We start from the raw sequence: 6,589 nt of genomic DNA, 5'->3' as shown, positions 1-6,589 counted from the left end.
GGTGTTTTCCCATTATAAGATCCATATGATGCATCTTGATCCCCAATCCGTTACTCTTCGCGCCGTCTTCACCTTGTTTGGGAAGCCATGGTGGGCATTGCTCCTTCTGTCGCCCTCGTGCGCCACTTCTTCTCACTGCGCCTGACCACCCCCTCACAGTGCTTGGGGTGTATGAGCTTCCAGGCCGTGGCAGAGATGGCTGCCTTGGAGATTGATTTTGGCCTCCCACCATCTACGAGCGGGTTCCATACATGGTAGTTGTATGTGGATGTCGGAGTTCTCAGCCCTCTGCTCTCGCCTTCATCACTGTCCGCTGTCCCCAATCCCGGCTGGGGCCACGAGAGACTCGTGAGCCCCCGGCTCTCCTTCGTATGGTACCGCCTGAGGAGGTTGAGAGATCTCGGTGTGACTGCGCCCCGGGTGGTGAAGGAGTTCCTCCAGTGTTGCATTGCTCTTCTCCAGCACCATTCCCGACCAATGTGGGCCCTGACCGGCGACCGGGACCGCATGAGGCTTCAGGAGACGGAACTTGCACTGGCAACACTGAGTACGGTGCTTGAGATCTTGGCTGGCAACCCCTCGCCGGGCGATATATGACACGAGGCTAGACTCTTGTATCTCTGCACGAATAGGGATGAGTTCGCATGACAGATGCCTCTCTTTGACGAATGGGGATTGCGTCCGGCTGGCCTTGCGGGGCCTCGCGAGAATCCGGTCGCCGTGGCTCCCTTCCTCGCCACCAGCACCGATCTTGCCCCAAGAGTGGGCGCAGGGAGGCAAGCATCGCTTGAGGCTAGAGGCTCGGGTGTCGTGGCGCCGACGCCGCACGGGGTTCCCAAAGAGTCATCCTCCAAAGCTTGTGTAGACCGCCCCGAGGCGGTCGTCGATGGGGGGACGCAGCCCGCGGCTCCCGAGGCCGGTGCTCCTGAGTCCTCGGCAGGCCATCGGGAGGTGGTGAGTGATTGCTCCCCTCAACCTGGCGCCACTGAGGTCGGCCGCCTGGGTGCTTCTCCATCTGCGCCACACGCTGGTCCTCACGTCGAGCGCCTGGGTCGGTTCCACGTGGACTTCGCCGCACTCCGCAAGAGGAAGGAGTCTTCGAGTTGTAGTGGTCGCACCTTCTGACTGTTGAAGCATAGGAAGTACTTTGCCATAGACGAGTAAGTACATAGTCTTTATAGTTCTTCTATTGCTGCTCCCTTTCTTGATTGTGACTCTTCAGGATCCCTCCTACCAAGCCTGCAGAGTCTCCCAGGAAGCAACCTCCTCCGGCCTTGCCTTCATCGCTGGCCTTGAGCGTCCCGAGCCTGCGTGCTGCCCCTGACGTGGGGTCAGCCAGAGAAGCAAGCCTGCCCGCAGGGTTTCTCGAGCCTATGCCCTTGCCTCCCTTGCTTCGCAACCCTTCCTGGAGAGCAATCAGCTTAACCAGGGTTCCTCTTCTGGTCGTGGACGGCGAATGGTTGGCGTCGATCCTTGGCTCTTCTTTAGGGGATGAGTGTCAGGACCCCGACTCAATGCCACATCGATCTAGCATGTAACACCTCATATCACTTTGCGGCCTCACGCACGGTATCCCCACGGTTGTCGCCTTACCTTTGCCCGGGACCGTTTGCGCCTTTTGGCACACGTATATGATAGTGTCGCTAGCATCCATATGATAAGGAGCCCGGGCTGACATGGCTAGTCGTAAACCCAAAGTGGCAAAAACTTACAGGGACAGGCATCCATGACCCAGCATCGAACGTGTCGGTCATCAGCGAGTGAATCCAGGCTGTAGCACTGGGCTAGCAGGACTCCGGTGAACCGGGCTGTAGCGGGCTAACATGACTCTGGAATTCATCGCGTGACATTTCCCTGAGGGGACGGACACAGGAACGAAGAAGGACACATGCCGGCCAGCCTAAGTGTTCCGGAGCAGTAGCAAGCTACCATGGCTCAGTGAAACCACTAGGAGTCATTTCCCGGTAAGAGAGGCTACTAAGGATAAACAACTAGATAGTCAGATCCCAACATATCAAGCATTTCAATAACATACACACAATATGCTCGATATGTGCAAGTACAACATGGCATCACAACATGACTCTACAACTCAAGTATTTTATTCAATAGGCTCCGAGGAGCGAGATATTACAATCATGGGTCTCTCGACCCAGCATTCAGAGCATACAAGTCAAAGCACATGCGGAAGCTTAACATGTCTGGGTACAGACATCTACAAATGAAAAAGGCTGAGAAGCCTGACTATCTACCAGACCCTGCCGAGGGCACAAGATCGTAGCTGAGGTAACAAGCTAAATGTCGAAGTCCACGCAGTACTACTGGCGAGACTGAAGTCTCTCTGCAAAAACATAAATTAAGCAACATGAGTACAAATGTACCCAGCAAGACTTACATCAGATCTAACTACATATGCATCATTATCAACAAGGGGATGGTGGGGTTTAACTGCAGCAAGCCAGCTTTGACTCGGTGGCTATCCTGAACTACGACTGCAAGTAACTCTTTTGAGGTGGCGCACACGAGTCCACATATTCACCATATCAATACACCACTATGGATCCGCTCCCGTCTCCCTACGAGAACGCCATCCATAGCACTCACGCTTATCTTGCGTATTTTAGAGTATCCACTTTCACTTGTCTATGAACTGTACAGGCAACCCAGAAGTCCTTTACCGCGGACACGGCTATTCGAATAGATAATGTTAACCCTGCAGGGGTGTACTTCTTCACACACGCTCTCACCACTTACCACCATTTACACGACATGTACTCGGTAACCTTCAAGCGGAAGCCCAGCGAGGGTGTCGGCCACGACCTGACTAACCACACAAGTCTCTCATCCAGGTTTATCGCCTATTCGGGTTCCATCCGCAAGGAGATCCGGACGGGGTGTCGCTCACGGCCCCAAACGATGTGTGTAGGGTTCCCAAGCCCACCTCGACGGGTGGATCTACCCTTGGTACACCGTGCCATGGTGCCTAGTCTGTCCCAAGCCCACTTGTACCGGGTACCACTTGGTAGACTACTAACACAACCTACAAACACCAGAAACTAGTTGCAACTCCTGGACAGAGATCAAGTTGATTAATAAGCCGAGAGGGGTCGAGTTACCGGAACCCAATGTGTGGTAGTAACTGATCATGGATCACAAACACAGAACTCAGTTCCTAAGGACGGCTGCAATGAGACAACCCACCATGTACTCCTACATGGCCTCTCACCGCTACCTTTACCAAATCGTGTTCACACACTTAGCTCTCAACGGTAGGACATGTTCACACACCTCTGATTCATCCCCGATGAATCAGACCTGACTCAACTCTAAGCAGTAGCAGGCATGACAAACAAGCATGAATGAGTAGGCACATTATGGCTTAAACAACTCCTACTCATGCTAGTGGATTTCATCTATTTACTGTGGCAATGACAGGTCATGCAAAGGATAAAGGGGTTCAGCTACCGCAGCAAGTAACAAATGAATCGTTGTTGTCCTAATGCAGTAAAAGAGAGCAGGAGCGAGAGAGTGGGATTGTATCGGAATGAACAAGGGGGTTTTGCTTGCCTGGCACTTCTGAAGATAATATAGTTCTTCATTGGTGTCATCGAACTCATCGTCGGAACCACATCAATCGAGAGGGGACAAACACCGGCAACAGAGAAAGAACACAATCAATGCAATGCAACAATATGATGCATGAGTGTGACATGGCAATATGCTGTGGTTTGAGCTAATGCAACTAGCAACCAGATTAAATGAAGTTGATTTGAATCAAAGATTCAAATTCAAACTCCATACGTGATTATTTAAATGCCATTCATATGATTTGTGCTAAACAGAAGCTATAAGTTGTTCTAACATGCATAAAAATGGTACAGATGGATAGATTGGATTTTTCTGATCATTTTTCATATATAAATTATTTCAATCTGAGCTACGGTTGAATTTCTATGAATTTTAGAAGTTCATACTATTTTTTGGAATTTCCTTAATTAATAAAAACGCCAGAAAAGATTTGTTGCATCAGCATGACAGCAGCATGACATCAGCAGGTCAACTGCGGCTGACCAGGTCAAACCTGACCAGTGGGGTCCACTGGTCAGTGACACAGAGTCAGCTATAGAGGCTGACATGTGGGACCCGGTCAAAGCTGACATGGCCAAGTCAAAGTTGACAGGCGGGGCCTGCTGTGATTAATCTAAACTAAACAGGAATTAAACAGTGATTAGTTAAGTGTGTGGGGCCCAGTGTCAGTGGCACGAGGCGGTGATTAGTGGCTAATTAAGCAGCCACGTCAGCAAGTGACTCCGGCGACCACGGCGACGGCGGGACCTCGCCGGAGTTGCTCGGGACGGCACTACAGACGGTGGTTTGCGACGGGGTTTGGCTCTACGGGGAGCTGGAGGAGTGGCGCATCCACTGGTGGCAGCGAATGGAGCTGGGGTGTCCCGAAACAGTGGCGACGGCGAGTTGGGCGGCGGTTGGAGCTTGGGCACGAGCGGGGACGCGGTTGTGGTGGTCGTTGTGATGTGTGTTTAGCACCTACGACGTCTACGGGGTGCGGTGAGTATGATGGGCGCATGCCCGGGACCAAATGGTCACCGGAGCATCACCGGCGACGAGTGCGGGCGGCGGCGGGTTTCGGTCAACAAGGGGGCGACGGCTACGACATGTGATAGCGAGAACAGACAGGGGAGAAGGGGCAGGAGCTCACGACGAGTGCAGAGGTGGCCTCGGCGTGCTCGGGGAAGCACCGGAGCGAGCGGGGCGGCGAGAGGGATCTCCGGCGGCCGGCGACGAAGGTGATGAAGATGGCGTCGCTTCGAGCATCCCGCAGGCGCGTCCTTCATCTTGGAGCTCCGTGGCGTCGAGGCGGAGCCTTGGGGCATGGCGGAAGGGTGAGGGGGTAGCTCTGGGCACGGTGGCGGCGAACGGCGGCGGCGGTCGCTCTCGGGCGGCTGCGGGGAGAGAACCAGAGAGGGAGAGAGAACCAGGGAGTGAGGGAAAGGTCGAGGGGTCCAGGGGGGTGTGCGGCCGTCTCCGTGGCGCTGGAAGGGCCTCGAGGACGTGAGGCAGGCAGGGAGGAGGCCACGGCATCGCCAGTGCTCGCCACCGAGCTGCTTCGGGGCGAGGGGAGGAAGGCGACAGGAGGAGGTGGGCTGGGCCAGATGGCTGGGCCGCCAGCTGGGCCGGCCAGGTAAGCACCAGGTATTCTCTCTCTCTCTTTTGTTAATGTTTTCTATTTTCTGTAATCTTTAGGGCTTTATTAAAAATGTCAGGGCATACTCAAAAATCACCAAACTGCTCATGGACATTGTTTGGAATATATCCAACATGGAACATTTCAGTTTCGGATTATTTGGACATTTTAAATATTTTATAGAATTTAAATGTCCAAATTCAAATACTTATGATTTAATTCAGTGACCTTAGGATGACCTAGAAAATTGTGCAGCATTTTTGTCAGAGGTTTAAGACCAAGGCAAAGATGATGAATATTTTAGAAGGTCATATCAGGTTCATTTAAAAATATTTTATTTGAACCTAGTTGAATTCTTTCAGATGCAAACACCATGCAGTACCAGAAGCTAGGGATGTGACAATGAGCCTGTGTCGGTCCTAGTCCCTTGCGGGGCCCGACCAGCGATCGTGGGGGCGCCAGCCCCCAGCCCCCTGCCGAGAGGGGGCGAACCGCTTCAGGGCCCGCCGAGAGCGCCAGATACGGAGGATGACATTGACAGCGTGCTCAGGCTTGCGCATGAACGAAGCGTTGTTTGCCATGAGTTCCTCTGGAAGGCGATGGACACGATGGGCCAGCTTGGTGGAGAGCTTGCGGATGTGGATGCGCGCCTTGAGGCCGAGGGCCTACGGCTGATTGAGGAGCAGCGCAAGCTGAAGGTGGCTGTCGGTGTCAAAACCGGCGGATCTCGGGTAGGGGGTCCCGAACTGTGCATCTAGGCGGATGGTAACAGGAGACAAGGGACATGATGTTTTTACCCAGGTTCGGGCCCTCTCGATGGAGGTAAAACCCTAATCCTGCTTGATTAATATTGATGATATGGGTAGTACAAGAGTAGATCTACCACGAGATCGGAGTGGCTAAACCCTAGAAGCTAGCCTATGGTATGATTGTTGTTCGTCCTACGGACTAAAACTCTCCGGTTTATATAGACACCGGAGAGGGCTAGGGTTACACAGAGTCGGTTACAATGGGAGGAGATCTTCATATCATATCGCCAAGCTTGCCTTCCACGCCAAGGAAAGTCCCATCCGGACACGGGACGGAGTCTTCAATCTTGTATCTTCATAGTCCAGGAGTCCGGCCAAAGGTTTTAGTCTGGCCATCCGGACACCCCCTAATCCAGGACTCCCTCAGTAGCCCCCGAACTAGGCTTCAATGACGACGAGTCCGGCGTGCAAGCTGTCTTCAGCATTGCAAGGCGGGTTCTCCTGCAAATTCTCTGTATCCATCGAATAGTGTCCGACTTCTAGTGTGTGCTATCCTCCTCGGCTTGTGTGCCCCATAATAACCATCTTCCACGCGTCAAACGAATGCGAAAAGCCAGGGGGTTTTCTTTTCACTTAC

The sequence above is a fragment of the Triticum aestivum genome, chromosome 4B (assembly GCF_018294505.1).
Source record: "Triticum aestivum cultivar Chinese Spring chromosome 4B, IWGSC CS RefSeq v2.1, whole genome shotgun sequence".
NCBI classification, from domain to species: Eukaryota; Viridiplantae; Streptophyta; class Magnoliopsida; order Poales; family Poaceae; genus Triticum; species Triticum aestivum.
The sequence above is the reverse complement of the archived record's forward strand: the minus strand, read 5'-3'. Positions refer to the sequence as shown.